The sequence below is a fragment of the Belonocnema kinseyi genome, chromosome 1, assembly GCF_010883055.1.
Source record: "Belonocnema kinseyi isolate 2016_QV_RU_SX_M_011 chromosome 1, B_treatae_v1, whole genome shotgun sequence".
NCBI lineage: Eukaryota > Metazoa > Arthropoda > Insecta > Hymenoptera > Cynipidae > Belonocnema > Belonocnema kinseyi.
In genome coordinates this window covers 163181014-163197844 of record NC_046657.1, presented here as the reverse complement: position 1 = coordinate 163197844, position 16831 = coordinate 163181014, and positions in this window count along the sequence as shown.

Below are 16831 nucleotides of genomic sequence, written 5' to 3'. Positions count from 1 at the left end.
ATGTGTATTCGGGGGTTTTCGTGGTCGAAAAATCCATTTCTGGCATTTATTTTTATTCTTGAATGGCGCCAGTGTGCGCTTTTGAACATTTTTTTTTGACTTTATCGACGATTTGGGTGAAAATAAAAGAAATTGTTGCGAAAATCGACGATATTTTGACTTTCTCACAACGCAATTACAAATCCTAAATAGCTGTTTATGAAATTTTTAATTGCAGAGGCAATAAAGTATCTTCCTCGTAAGAAGGAACGCTATAAAATAAAAATGAATGTCTGTAGAGACTCAAGTTCATTCTTCTTCAAGGCAACTGATTTTTAAGAAGTTTTCCATTTTCTCTGGAAAGTTCAAAAAATGTAGAACAGAAAAGATAATTGCAAGCAGATTTTCGTTAAGAAGGCCATAATAATAATTAGAAATATCTTGGCCATTCGCATTAGTAATTTTCTTATAATCTTCAGTGGCTTTTCTTCCGCCAATCGAATCTAATAAATCTCACTTTTAACTAGTTAAGTTTTACTAATTTCTATTTAGAGATACCTTGATGTATCTTTTGCATAACCAGAAAAGCGATATATTGTAAAAAATGTCTTCTTTAGGCCCAGCAGGTTTATACTCAGTTATGCTGACTCTTATTCCAGTCATTTAATTTTGACATTGTTTGATAATTAATGAAAATATTCCACGAAATATTTGAAAAAAACGATATTCTGAAAATACAAAACATAACTCTGGTAAGAAGTAGTGGAAAAGAACCCTGAATATGCCAAATTCAGTCTGTTAGTGGCAAATCGATAAGAGTAAGTTCTTGAGAGATTTATGTAAACTTACGGGTTAATCTTCTTAAGCCATTTTTTCAAATTAATGAAAATTGAAGTGTTTTTAAAAAATATTTTACGAAAACATATTTTTTGGTCTCAAAAGATAATAGTTCCAATGACTAACTAGTCTTCAGACTACTGATCTTTTTATAAAATTTCTTTTCACAAACTTTCACTTGTCGCCGGTGGGCCTCATCATTTTTTATACAAAAATATTTGAAAATAGTTGGTAATATTAAAAAGATGATATAAGTTGGGAATCTGTTTATGTGGCCGTCTTAACCAAGGGGGATGAGAGCTGGTTGAGATAAATGTGGTGATCCAGCGGATTTGTAGGAACGATTCTGGGCCTGGTGGTGACTGTAGAGTGCAAGCCAGTTTCCTCGAGAACCGTCGCTTGTGGAGTTCGCACCGACCGGGTGGAGGTACCTTTGGAAGCGTCGATTGGGAAGTTTGTCCGACCGAACAGACGTTCAGGTGCGCGTACCGCTTGAGATTGTCAAGCCTTTACGAGGCGAAACCGCCGCTTGATGAGTGAAAATACGCTGTCAGTTTGGTGTTGTTTCGTAGGAGAAAAACAGGTGTTGGGTCCGAGAACCTTTTTTCTTTTATTTAGGGACGAAGTCCTGTCGCCATGAGGGGATCCGTTAGGCTGTTTCTAGAAGCCGGGGCTTTCTCGGGTACGTCTGTTATTGGAGGTCTTTTAGCTGGAGGAGAAGCTACCATCGGAGGGAACGCTTCGTCGTCGTCGAGGATGATGACGTCGTATTCACTGTCATTATAGGTGGAGTGGCTGGTTCGTTCGTAGATCGAATGTCGAATCACTTGCCGGCAGTGAAAGGCAAGCCTCCCTGTGGAGTCACCGGAACCAGGAAGTCGACAGGCTTGCCGGGTGTGCCGGGAACTGATGCTGGAGTTGGTCGAGATACAGAGTTGGCTGTCGAATCCAGGGTATTCTAGCGATTAGTTTGATCCAAGCGGCCCGATGGAATAAACACTACTAATCGGACGATCGCTTTCCGGCACTGGCAACCGAGGGTAGAAGATTCAGTGATTTCGGAACAGAACGCGCGTTTACCCGGCAGGAGTCTGTCTTGTTCTGTTCAGACATAAGTTTGAGTGAAGCGCAGTCGAGAGAGAGAAAGACAAAAAAGAAAGAAACTGGCGGACGTACTTAGAGTGTACCGGACAAAGAGAGAGAGAGAGAGTAGAGCTGCAGAGAGCTTACTGGCCGGAAGAGGAGAGTGAGTGTGACGGAGCTGCGGAGAGCTTACCGGCCGCATGAGGAGAGTGTGTGGCGGAGCTGTGTGGAGCGTACCGACTAAGAGAAAGAAAGTGGCAGAGCTGCGGAGCGTTACAACCTAGGAGAAAAAAAGATATGCGTGGAGCTGCGGGAAGAGTACCCACAGGAAGAGGGAAAAAAAGTTAGCGGAGCTGCGGAGAGCGTACCAACCAGGAAAAGAGAGAGAGAGAAGTTGGCGGAGCTGCATAGAGCTTACCGACCAGGAAGGGAAGAAGAGTGAAAGGAGTGTTATGTAAAAAGAAAAGGTACAAAAATATTTAGCCTTATTTCCCTCTTTTGGCTGGCCATTTCAATTTAATAATTTTATTTTAAATATAATATAAAAATATAATTAAGCCCTGGTTTGAGACCCGCTTGCCGCTTGTCGAGTGATAGAGGCTGCATCTGGCCTGGCGCGTAACCTTCTCGTCTTAGAATCCCTTGCCGCGATGATTCATGGCAAATGAAGGGAAAGCACGCTCATCCAGACACCATTAAGAAGCAATTAGCCAGGAAGGATTTCCCGTTTGAATTTACCTTGGTAAATACGAACGGGGCTTTTTAGCCGTAAATTGCTTCTTAAGTGGTTCTCAAATTTAGACTAGTGGCCTATAACAAAGAAGAGAAAAATGTAAATAATTCAGTGCGAAACATTATATTATATAAATAACTTATGATAGTAATAATCATTATTATAATGTTTAACAAAATTTGAGATAAAGACTAGTAGAATTATTCTGGGTCAGGTGTATAATTCCATATTTTTTGCTACGCATATCTTAATGATTAATGATCCTTCCTCTAAATTTGATCAGGAAACTGCGCATTTGAAAAAAAAAATTATTTTATTCAGATAACGCGTAGTGTATATGTGTAAACAACTTACAAAAAAACTTTTAAAAATCACTACATTTCTTATAAGACAATTTTGAGCGCCTCACTCCTCTCTCCATACATGAAAGATGAAGATCGGTATATTTTTCAACAGCACGCTTATACTTAATTTTGCACGTTAGTTTGATGTATAAAAATACTAGGAATAATTAGGAAATACATGTTTTTCCATATTTAGACCATCTTAATTATTCAATTAAAAAACTTTCAAATATAATTATGTGTTTTATATACAGTCAATTTTTAAATTTATCAAACGTATGTAATCGCGTAATCCTGATACTACGTTAGGGACCGTTTTTGAATTACGAAACAGCATGGGGAAGGGGGAGGGGTCGATATAACTTTGTAAGGATTTATTTTAAAAGGATGGGGGGATACTTCATCACTTTCCGTTTAAGTACTTTTTGAAAGTTAAGCTAATAAGTTAAAAGAAAAACTAGACAAAATCATTTTTAAAAAAACTTAGAGAATTTTATTAATCAGGAAGTGGGCAGGAAAATGCTTTCATTTTGTTTACAAAAGATTCTGGATTTATAATGTTACAATTTTAAGATTTTAGTATTTGAATATTAATAGTCAGAGAAAATGAAAAATTTTGTAGAAAAAAATTAGAGAGTTTTCAAAATGATGTATTGCGGTAATCCTAATATAATAATCTTGTTCGTAAATTTTATGCCTTTTATTTATATTTCATTTCTTTAAAGTGGGTTTAATTTAAAAACCCACCTATTCTCGTATAAATGCAACCTTTTGATTGAAAATGCAAAATTTTTATAACTCAATATTTTGGGTTAAAAATGTAACTGCGTCATGAAAAACTTGTCCTCTTGGGTTGATAATTAAAGTATTTTCGTGGAAAAATTACTTTTTGTTTAAAATTCAAATTTAGGTTTCAAAAAGTTAACTAAAATCTTTATAGATAGAAATACGACTATTTTTTAAATTTGGCTTTCAAATAAAAAATTTAATCTATTTTAATAAAATTTCATTTTTTTAATCAAAAATTTGTTTAAAGTTCAACTGTTATATTGAAAATTCAACTCTTCCCTGAAGAAGTACGTTTTGTTCCAATTTTTATTGAACTACTTTCTTAAGAAATAATTTTTTTTAAGATTTATATTGTTAGTTGAAAATTAATCTCTTCGGTTGAAATTTTAACCATTTTAAAACAATTGATATTTTTTAATTGAAAATTCAACTAAGTGTGTAAAAGTTAAATTGCTTTGTTAAAAATATATTTCTTTAAAGAAAGCTTTATGCCGTTGGTTGAAAATTTAATTATTTTTTGTTTAAAAATTATATTCTCCAGCTGAAAATTCAATAAAGAAAATTTTTCTATACTTTTTAAGGTTCAAAAATTTAGATAAACTTTTTCTTTCATGACTAGAAAATCTTTATTTGTTGAAAATTAACCATTTTGGTTTTAGTATTCATTGTATGGTTTTAATGATATTTCATCTGTTTTTGTTCAAATACCAATTATTAAATTTTTTGTCGAGAATGTATGTTTTTATGTGATAAATTCAATAATTTTATTGAGAATTTGTTTATTTTGTTTCAAAATCAAGAATTACGTTAAAAAATCATCCTGCAAAGCATGTATTCCCTACTAAATAGATGATTTTTTAATTTATGAGGGATACATTTGGAACAAAAAATGGAGTACTTAAATCTATCGATATAAAATTTTAATTTTTAACTTAGATTAAAAAAGAATTTCAACAAAAAAGTTAAAGTTTTAACCAAAAAGGGGAATCTTAAAAAAATTAATTTTTAACATGTTTTTCAACTTTCAACCCAGTAGTTGAATTTTCACCTGAAAATATCACTTTTAGCTAAAGATCTAACTGAAATTTTTAAAAAAGATCAACTTTGCAACAACAAGAAAATTAAAGTTTCACTGAAAAACAAGGAGAAAATAACAATTTTTTAGAAAATTCGAAAACAGTGAATTTTCACATCTCTGATTGACGAAAATAAACACTTCATCAATCGACACTAATTTTAACTGAGCAATCAAAGTACACAGTTTGTTATATAATAAAAAGTAATCGATGCGTTATCATTGAAAAAAGAATTGATTATTTGTTGAATGTGTGCTGTTTTTACCATACTCTGCTAAAAAGAAATTAAAGCCTCGGAATTTAACCTTGAATCAACACACAGTTTTTCTTCAACCTATGTTACCAGTATTATTATAAATATTTACTCGAAAATTATCCTTACAACGTATCCACACATTTTCCAGCAAAATTCGTAAAATATAGATTTTTGTTAATCCTTGGTTATCTCTGCTGAGTCTTCTATCATAGTATGTGAATTTAATAGTGATTTGATAAACTAATGGGTTATTCTAGTATTGAGGGTGTTATCTTTAAATGAATTCATAGAAAGACTAAGCATTCATCAATTCTTAAGAAAAGAGTTGAAATTTACAGCAAACATTAAAATCTACCAGAAAGGGATAAACTATCCTCATTTTAGTCAATTATATTTTTATATGAAATTCTAGTTAATAAATACCTTATTAATTTTTCAAACTGAAATTGCCTACTGTATTTGTTTAGAAATATTAATGCTTGGAATTTCTTACAAAAAAATTTATTTTGTTGTATGTATAGATTTATATTTGTCATAGAAATCGTAGTGATGCAAGAAATGTTTGAAAATAAATGATATTCCATAACAGGAACATCTAGCTATCGGAATTTTATCACAAGATTATTATAATAAATAGAAACTTTGTAAACCGATCACTGATTATTAACTTTCTTCTTTTAAAAGATTACTTCCGGATAGCACGAAATTTTTACAGAATAGTCATGGAAGATTTCAATAAAAGGTTGAAAGAATTCCGAACAATATTCCAGAACGGTGTCCGAAAGCATAGGTAAGTATCCGCGTATCAGATGAGGTTCCGAAGGAAGCTTTGTAGAATGCTTGTGAGAAATTGAATGAATTTAATTAAATTAATTTCTCTCGAACATTCTTTAAACCTTTCTTGGGAACATCCTCTGATACGCGAACGTTTTCCTACTACTGGGAACCTTCTTTAAACATTTTTTTAGAATGCCCCCAACCTTCCATTAAAATAATTCAGGATGTTCAAGGGCACTATTCTGCTACGCTGGAAGTTTCCTTAATCTTTCAGATACTACATGTTGACCGACTTACTAACAACTATTATTTATAGTGAAAAAGCTTTATCATGTTCTTCTTACTGTTTTGAAAAATTAGGTGCATTCGACAATTTTGAGGAAAATACTGATCGTCCTGCTAATGGTGTTGGCAATAGGTTTCGTGTTGCTGATGAAAATGGTAATACAGATGCTAATGGTCATGCTAATGTTTATGGTAATAGTTATGCCAATATTAATAATAGTGTTCATGCTAATGGCCATGGTAATTCTCATGATAATGACAATGCTTATAACTATGGTAATGGTCATGGTAATGTTCATGATAACGGTGATAGTCATGCTAATGGCAATGGTTATGGTAATGGTCATGTTAGTGGTTGTTATACCGGTAATACAAATGGCCATGCTAATGGTCGTGCTAATGGATATGCTAATGATCATGCTAATGATCATGCTAATGTTCATTCTAATGGTCATGCTAATGGTCATTCTAATGGTCAAAATAATAATGTTCAACCACCAGCCGGACAATATGAAATTTCGTCAGGACACCAAATTTTTTTACAATCGCCAAATGACAATATTTTTTTCGGAACCATCGAAGCTATCGGATGGAGACAAATTCCTGCATGGACCTACGATACAGAGTGTGCACGACAAAATAATATATCAGAGCGCATTTATGTAGAAACGCCTGATGCTCCCGGTTTCATTACACGTCTAAGACATTTCCACAACTATAATAATCCTAGTGTTCAATCATACCGCGTTTTTATACAATTGGAAAATATGTTTCTAGTAGGAATTCTTGATTCTTCTTATCATCCTTTGGGCCCTGTTACAATACCGCGCGTTTATGTACGAGTTCCAGATCCACATAACATTGTTTATACAGGACTTCTACATCACGGACGTGGTCTTCTGCATTTTTAAGACACAATTATACAATAATCGGTCATCAGTGATCAGTACTCAGTAATCCTAATTAATCAGGTTCAGTGGAAAAGTAAAAATACGAAAATACTACACATGGAAAAATGGATAGTCAAATTTATATGGTCAAAATTTAGAGAACCAGCAAGTCTGTGTACATGGTCGAACGATCCTTTCAATTTTTTTCGACAAGGTTAAAAAGACTCTTATTTTATCGCCAGTCTGACTCTTATAAGAGCATCATACTCACTATCAGGGATAACTAAGGTATCTTTTTCGGAATGGTTAATCCGCACATTTTGTTTTCACTCATTTCGTCCATCCAAGAAGGATCATATAATCCATTGCGTATGGCGAATTGCTTGATTTTTGCGCATCAATCATGCGCGTGAATATTTAAAGGATATCTCTAATTGGATCCAATTAGCATAACGGAATCGTAGACCGCGTTGTGACATATGTTAAAAAAAAGTTTTTACCAACAATTTCAGCGTAAAGTGAAGTATATTTATTGAGGATTCATTGAAAATATCTCATTCTGTAAGTACCTGTTTTAAATAAGTAATTGCAATGTTAATATTTTCTATAAGTAATGTGAGATTCAAGTCATTTAATTATAATATTTTTAATGTTATAGTAATGTAAGTTTGAAATAGATTATAATTATTTAAGTAATCACTGTTAATTATAGCATTAATAGATTTAGGATAAACTTGAATTGTATTCATTAATCTAAAACTAAATCATTATTTTTCAATTCTGCCATCGACTACTAAAATTCATGCCAAGACAGATGGCAGGGGCAGAGTCAATGCACTCGTGCTCCTATACCCAGTTGATGGAGTTGAATGTCTGAGAAAATCAGATCGATTATCTGAGAGTCTATAGTCTTTAAGGCCATGTGACGAGAGGGTCACGTGACCAAACCTGGTCTTCGATTTTTCTTTCCCAACTTACGTCTAAACGAAATAAGGTATCGCTCTGAAAGTTGGGGAAATGTGAGAGGAGGTAATAAAGTCCATGTCTCTGCTTTGTTTCGGTGGAAATTTTGAGAAAAAATTTGTTTTGAAGAACATACCAGTGGAAGTTTTCTTTCCCACCTTGCGTTCACACGGAATGAGATATCGTGTTAAAAATTTGGCGCGATACATAGAAGGCCTGCAAGGATTTGTCTCTGGTCCTAAATAATTAGAATAGTGTAAAAAGTTTTTTTTTAATTTCTACTTTGGAGAAATACCGATCGTGTTTTCGGCAAACCCTGCAAGCAATTTGCAATGTTGTCAATGGGCTAGTTATGAGGTTTATATTTATCAAAGTGCGACAAAAAAACAAAAATCGCTCACGAGCATTAAGCACCAATAATGCAAAAACTAATGTTTGCACTTGAAATGCAAATAAACATATTTGGTCTGACAAACGTATCAATCTGCTATCAGCTGTGTCAAAGCAGTACTAACGCAGCGAGTAGACAACTTCGAACTTCTAGGGTCTGTGGGTAAAACAGATTGCATGATTACAGTAGGAGAAAGTTAAAAGTCAAACTTCTGCTGTAAAACCTAAATGTGTCCGTCGATAATTATTATTTGCATAAATAAACTTTTTTCTTCCTCCAACTCTTTGCAAGGCCACAAAAGATCCTTTAATATTTATTAACATTTCCCGAAAAAAATTTCCGCGTTATTTAAACTTTTATTTTTCAATATGGGTGAAAAATATTAATCTTAGGGCTGACTTGATCAGCTGGCACACTCATCACATGGCCTTAATTAGAAAATACTTAACGTCATTTTCGTCGGGATGGAAAATAAATTTAAAAACATTTAAAAATTAAATTCTTCTGAAAAAATATTTCACTTCGCTCCACTAGCAAACGAGAAACAGAACTTCAGATTGACGGTCGGGCCCTGTTCATTTAACTTAAAACATTTTAAAATCTTATTTTCCATCTTGTTAGAAATAATTTTAAATATTTTCTCTTATTTCAAGAGTTAACTTGATCCATAGGTTTTTCTTATTTACACAGATATTTTTACAGATTATGGAATGACAGCTGCACTGATTGATAGAAACTTGCTCTGATTATGAATCATATTCCTTTCAATCACGAACACCATAGCACCTGGCTTAAGATAGAGTGTATTTCTGAAAAAGGATTCTTCTTTCGATCTCTCTAATATATTAATGGGAAAGCACCCTACCCGCAATTAGAAGATCTGTGGTTCGTTTCTCAGTGGAGCGAAGCGAGATCTTTCATCAGATAAATAATTAAATAAATGTATTGATACCATATTAAATTCAATATACAAACCGTTAAGATTTGAAGTCCAAATATATAGCATTTGCAACAAATGGTTAAATTTTAATTATTCAAAAGGCGAATTTTCAACTAAGCAGTCGAATTAAAAAAAAGAAGAAGAAAAGGAATCTATATTATCACCAAAAGTGGTGAAAATCAATCAAAATAGATAGATTCCACATACCGTTAGAATAGAATTCAACCCTATCGGCTAAAGTAACTCTTCAAATAACAGAAAATACGTAACATCTTTTCAGACTAGCTGGAAAATAAATTTAAAAAAACAAACAATCACATTTTTTCTGACAAAGATCTACTCCATCGCTCCAGTGTGAATCAAACCACAGAATTTTCGATTGCCGGTCGGGTGAATTACCGTTAAGTCAGTAGAGGGATAGAAAGAATAAAAAATTATAGAAATTTATTTTCCATCTATTTTTAAGAGAAGTGAAGCAGTTTCTGTTATTTGAAGAGTTAACTTGATCGATATTGTTGATTTTTTATATAGCAGTGTGGGGAAATATTTCCATAATGATAATACAGATTCCTTTAAATTGACTCTTGTCTTAAACGTATTATCTTGCAAAATATAGCGCATGTTTCTGAAAAATATTCTTTTCTGATATTTCTAGTAGCTTAACGGAAAATCACCCGACCGGCAATCGGAAGTTCTGAGTTTCGATTTCCAGTGGAGCGATGGAGCAGATCTTTTTGAAAAAAAAATTAATTGATGGAAAAATAGTTTACAACATAAGTACAACATAAGTTGAAAAGATCCATTTTTAACCTTCAAGCGGAAAGGTGAAAAATATTTAAAATTATATTCCTTTTTTTACCAAAGGGCAGAGTTTCAACCGGATGTTCAAAAGTTTGAAAAAATAGTAAAAATTTGATCACAAGAATTAAATTTTCAACAAAACAGTTAAGTTTTGACACTAAAACAAAGAATAAAGTAAGGAATCTACAACAAAAAGATGAATTTTCACCAAAGAATTTAAACTTTCCCAAATAGGTCAATCTTCAATTAGAAAAATATATATTAAGAGAAAAATATTTAAGATTGTAACCTACGAGATAAATTTTTTATAAAAAAAGCCACATAGTTGAAATTGAAATGAAAAATGAATAATATTTAACAAAAAATGAAATAGTTAATTTCAGAGTTAAAATAATTTTTCACCCACAAAAAGGAATTTTGAACTGTTAACATATACCTAACTAATATGATGACTAGGTGGCATTACCTACCAAGTTGAGCTTGATTTCTTAAAAACGGGTATTTTTTTGTAAATTACTGTTTAAAAATTCAGAGTTATTATTAATAAATCTTAGCACCAATAAATGTTAAATCTTGATATTTATATCGTGTTACGACTTACTTAACTTCTATACGTTATAAAAGTGTCCGTGCAAAGTTTTAGAATGAGTTAATCGAAATTTGAATATCTCCGAAAAACAAAGTTTACATTTAAAAAAAAGTTCTTTTGTTAATTTAATTTAATTATACAATTATCAGTTTATATAACAAGACCAAATATAATAGCAAGGAGAGATTTCTCAGTGATTTAAAATTCATTCTTATAAGGAAAGCCAAATTTCATTTTATAAGGGCATATTATGAAAGTAATTGTCAACCACATAATTCTTAACAAAAAAATGGTTATGGTATTTTTAAAAACATAAAAAATCGATTTTCTCGAAAACTAACAGTTTCAAAATGATATTTAAATTTTTGGCTTAGTGAATTCGTCCCTTAAAATTGGCCTGACTGGGAAAGAAAATGGACTAGTCCGGGAGTTTCGCGATCGTTAGCCAAACTTATAAAAAATATTTAATTACTTATCCTGGTTTTCGTCGCATCATTGCTTTTTACAGATTATTTGTTTACAATTGGAATTAGACGAAAAATACATGATAAATTTAAATAATTTTTTTATGCGTTTGGTGTAATAAATCTAGCAGATATGCACAATCCTGGTATCTAAGATCAACAATATTCATTCTTCCAATAAATTTCAATGATAAAGTAGTATTTATTGTAACAGGTTTTTCGATGCTGATCAAATAGTGTTGAGCATATATGTGCATTTACATTAAAAAAAATTCCAAGGATGACTTAACTCTTTGAAATTATGTTTTGAGTACTATACCATTGTCTTTATTCAATAAAAATGAAGATCGCTATTCTACTTTTTACCTGCATGGGTTTCCTTCATTTTACAAGTAAGTTGGATGTAATATAATATTGTTATTACTTAAAAATGCATAATGCATTCATAATAAAAATTTAAAGGATGTGTAGGCATTAAAACACTTTTATTTCAATTATTCTAAGTAATTATTTTAAATTAAGTTATTCTTGTTTTTGAAGAATCACGAACTAATTAGGGCAAGATCATTTTCGTTTCTTTAGAATAACTAAAAATCAAGTCCACTTCAATTATTCTATAAAACATCTTTTTTATAAAATTATCCGGATTTAAAGTATAGATGAAAACCTAAAAGTCTGTTTTTAGCCACTTGAAAAAAATCCTGCAGATAGGAATTTTTTTCCAAAATGTAATGGGAAAGATCAATCTATGCAAACAAGATTTTCGGCACTTTTTTCAAAAATGTTTCATAAGCGAATAGTAATGATTTGTAGAAAATTTGGAATTTGCATCAAGACTACTAGATAAGCCGTTTTATTAAAACAAGCGTTCTAGCTAATTAATATGGTAAAAAGTACCCAGATAGCTAGAATCAAAATAGGGACAGAAAAAGTACGAAGAATATTAGAAAAAACAGTTAAGAAAGAATTCCGTGAAAAAAGTGTTACCCGTGATGAGGAGTAAGGGAAGAAAATAGAATGTGGTTTAGAAATAGGGGGGAAGCATATTGAAGGAGTGTGTATGATTATGTGAAACAGGGATTAAAGATTATAGGGAGGTCACAATGATGCCAAATTTATGTAAGATATACATGAAAAAGTGTCAGAGAGGTATAAAAAGATGAAAATATTATTCTACGGAGTTATACAGGAATATATTAATATAAGATTTTGTATAGAAGGTGAAGAATAAAGGATGGTGATGATCAAAACTAGGGAAAACCAATATTGCTAGCATATGATTATGATGTAGTAATGTTAGCGGTGAAAGAGAAAGAAAGAGCGGGTAGGAATAAAAAATGATAATAATAAGAAACAGATTAGGAAAAAAGAAATAAAGGAAAGCAAAATGAGAAGTTTAAAAAATAGAAGAAGTAAATGGAACATTAGTTAAATAGATACCAGTAATAGTAAGAAGAGGATTTAAAAAAGATTTTAATATGTTAATGACATTTTTGAATGTCATTATCAGTATTCGACTATGGCGAAGAGACATGGTAGTGGAAGAAAAAGCAGCAGATAGCGAGGTCGCAATGGAGATATATCTCATAAAAATTAGTGCTAGACTGAAAAATTCCATGTTGAATTGTAACAGTAGAGCCTGAAATGAATAAGTTAAGGACATGGTGGAAAGCAGGAATATGGTCGTAAAGTTAACGCGATACGAAAAAGAATGGAGATAGTTACGTAGAGATTGAGGAATAGAAGAACGACAAAATATAGGCTATGAAGGACTGAAAAAAGAGATATAGAGAAGCATGTGATAAATAGATGGAAAAGGAGACGGATAGTAAAATAAAGATACAGTAAATAGCATAAGGTGGTGAAAAAAGAAGATCCGTCAAAATATCTGAAAAGGAGATAGATTTGTGAGAATGTATGGGATGATGGTATGAGAGGTAGGGAGAAGAGGGAAGGATAGTAAGAGAATGCTAAACAATTATAAAGGATGAAAAATTAAGAGAAGAATGGATACGATAGGTAAAAAAAGCTGAAAGAGTTATAGAGGAAGAATGAGGAAGTTTCGAGAGAGAGAAAATGGAAAGCATAAGAATAGAAAAATTTGAAGAAAAGATCAAACAAGGTGATTCAAACAAGGAAGCAGTTAATAAAGAAAAAACGGGAAGAGCAAGGATGTGCAGGAGAAGGTTGGCTAGAAATATGAAAAGAAGGAATAGTCGTAACAATATTGAAAATACGAGAAGAGGAAAGGGTTAAAGGTTATAGGGGTAAAGTTAATGTTACGCATCTATAAGATAAATGTCACTGAATATTGGAAAATGGAGTGAAAAAATGACTAGGAGAAGAAATGGGAAAGAGGTAGATACATATAGTGGAATGATTTACTGCCTAATGTTTCTCTGTATTTGCTTAATGCTTGCTTACTGATAGGTTTTCTCTGGTGTACCAAATTAATAAGTTTCTTTGTTTTGTCTTAAATATTAGGTGCAGCCTACAGGAATGGAGGAAATAATAATGGTCACGTTAACGGTCGTGCTAATGATCATGTTAATGTTCAGACGAATGGTAATTCCAATGGTCATGCTGATGTTCGTGCTAATGGTAATCGTAATATTCGACCATTAGCCGGACGATATGTTTACCCAAAAGTAGGAGACGGTGTTTTTATACAAACTCCAAAGGACTCTGTTTTTTTTGGAGTTCTCGAAAATGCGGGTTGGCGTCCAATTCCTGCCTGGGTCTTCTCACCACATTCAGAACAAAATGTAGAAGAGGAAGAGCGTGTTTTTTTGCAATTGCCTCATGCTCCTGGCTTAGTTGCACGTCTAGCACATTACTATAATTATAATAATGTTAGTGTTCAAGCAAACCGCTGTTTTATACAATCAGATAATGATGTATTTTTTTTAGCAAGTCTCGACTCTAGGCATCACCCACTCGGTCTCGTTTATATACCACGTATTTATGTACAAATTCCACATTCTAATAACACCGTTTATACGGGACTTCTACGGCGTGGACGGGGCCATCTGAATTTCGAAAGACCGTATCCGGGTAGAAATGTATAAAAGAAATTTTTGTTTCAAAGCTACCCACTATTTCAATTTCATTAAGAAACTTGTTGAGATCTGTATCCGAATCTTTGCACAAACTTCTTATCGAAGATCAATATCGCATTTTTCGAAATGTCCTTTCTGATATTTTTGCAAAGGCCATATGCGTCCGCAAGGTCGAGCATTTAAGGGTAAATTCTTCTGTGTTCATTTATATCAAAGTGTTCGTGCACTCTGAGGTGTTGAATGTAAAGTTCAAAGTGATAAATATTTATGCAGCCTACTTTGGTAGATATAATGTATTTTGATTTTTTTTCAAAAAGATTAATGAATTTCTATGAAAACTTATTAATTTTTACCTAGAATTCTAAGTATTTGTTTGTAAATGGAGATTTATATTATAAAGGTAATATTATATCGGAAATATTAATTGAAGAAATCAAAAACACAAACCACTTTTTAAGTTACTGTAATGCTATATTTCAAATAATAAATAATTTTATCTTATATAAACAATGTGAACATTCTTTCAAATTTTATTAGTTGCTATTGATTGATTTTCAAATACCTTCAAATTTTACTACATAGATCATTCGAAGCGACTCAAAAATGCGAGCAATTAAATCACATACTCTACTGTTAAATTCCCAATACAAAAAAAAACATTCCTTTAAAAAACAAAGTGAATTAATTTTCTGTTTTATTTAGAAAACGGTATTTCTTAGATTAAAGAAGTTTTCCTCGTGTGAACGAGGTAAGAAATAATTTTTTTAAACTTTTGAATTCTCTATTGCCTGATGATAAGACATAATGGAAAATGCAAACAAATATAGCTGATGCAGTACTTAAGAATTCCTAATTTTAGCAAAATTGTTTTGATATAAACAAGGTATTTTTTCAAAATCTCTGAACGCTGAAAAATCTTTGAACGGTGAAAATAAGGGTGATTTTTTTGGCACAGAAATGTCACTTTAGTTCAGAAAAACTTATCCGATCAATTAATGCCACTTAAGACTAAATTATACGAGATTTATTAACAATCTATTTTGATTTTTTTGAATTAAATAATTTCAATTTAAAATTAGGTCTGGAATGTGGAGTTCTAAAATAATTTACTTCTTCTCGGGTACATAAAATTTTTTATCTTGGAAAAAATGAATTAATTTTATTTCAATGTTAAGTAAAAAATTTTGTATGCAACAGTAACTTTTCTAAATCCTGAAATTTAAAGAAATTTGGCCGTAAAACTTTCCATTCAATCTTTAATTTAAAAACTTCAAGTTTTAATCGTTTCCATTTAAATATTATTAAAATTTAGGAGTCACATTTGTTTAATTATTCAATTTTAAAGTTTCGAATTAAAAATAATACAATCTCAATTTCTCTAAATTATAAGTAATAAAATTTTAACAATTATTATTTTTAAATCTTCTATTATTAACTTTTTGAAATTAGCCTATTATTAAAATTCTAATCTAAAATCATTTAATTTGTAGATTCTTCAACTAAAAATAAAGTATTATAATTTTAAGGGTTTCCCATTTAACATTTTTTAATTTGAAAAACTTTCAATTTTAAATGACTTAATTACTAAGTTTTCATAAAATTAGTCAATTATTATTATATCACATATAGATTAAGTAAATTTTCACTTAGTAGAAGTATCTCGATATCGTGTTACGGCTTACGTTATATCCATTTTTTCCGGGTATTTAAGTTATAAAACCCTTGGATCTAATTAAAGAATAATTAATTGTTCACTAATTGTTATCAAATGAACAAGCATGATGTCAAAAAGACATTGCTCAAAGTTGTTTTACAAATGATTTTTTCAAATGTTGTTTAAGGTTGATTAGAAGGTACAACACAATCCTAAAAAGAAACCAAGAGTAGAAGATTTCTTTTATTACTCGGAAAATGTTATAAAGGTCATGCGATATTTAAAAAAATTGTGAGCTATCCTGAAGTCTAAGCCTCAAGAGTGAATATTCTAAACTTAATTTTCTGTAGATATAACAAACTTTTTTATTCAACCAGAAAATCGTGTATTACTTAAGCGCATGCATTGCATATGAATAAAGACAGGTTAAGAACGTTTTTGACGTCATTTTTCATAAACACTTGTCTACATTTAGGAGCAGACGACAAATCCATTGTCAATTTGAATAATTCTAAAAATTCTTAACTCCATAAATGCAGCATATATTTAAAATTATGGTATCTAAAATCAACAATATTCTCTTTTCGACTAAATTTCTTTTATGAAGCAAGATTTCATATAAATAAGTGACGATATGTTAATTAGATATTATTCAGACTACAGGGTGCATGTATGTTACAAAAATTTGGCAGCTTTCACAAAATTCTTCAACATTCAGTTTTTAATACTATACCGTAGTATTTCTCTAGAAAAAAATGAACATCCTAACTTTACTTTTTACATGGATGTGTTTCCCTTATTTAACAAGTGAGTTTTGTGTAACATAATACGAGGGTGGATTGATAAGTTTCCGGCCTGACCAAGAGATGGCGCCACTAGGCCTACCTTGAGGTGGCGTTCTATAGTACCATCCTTAGATAG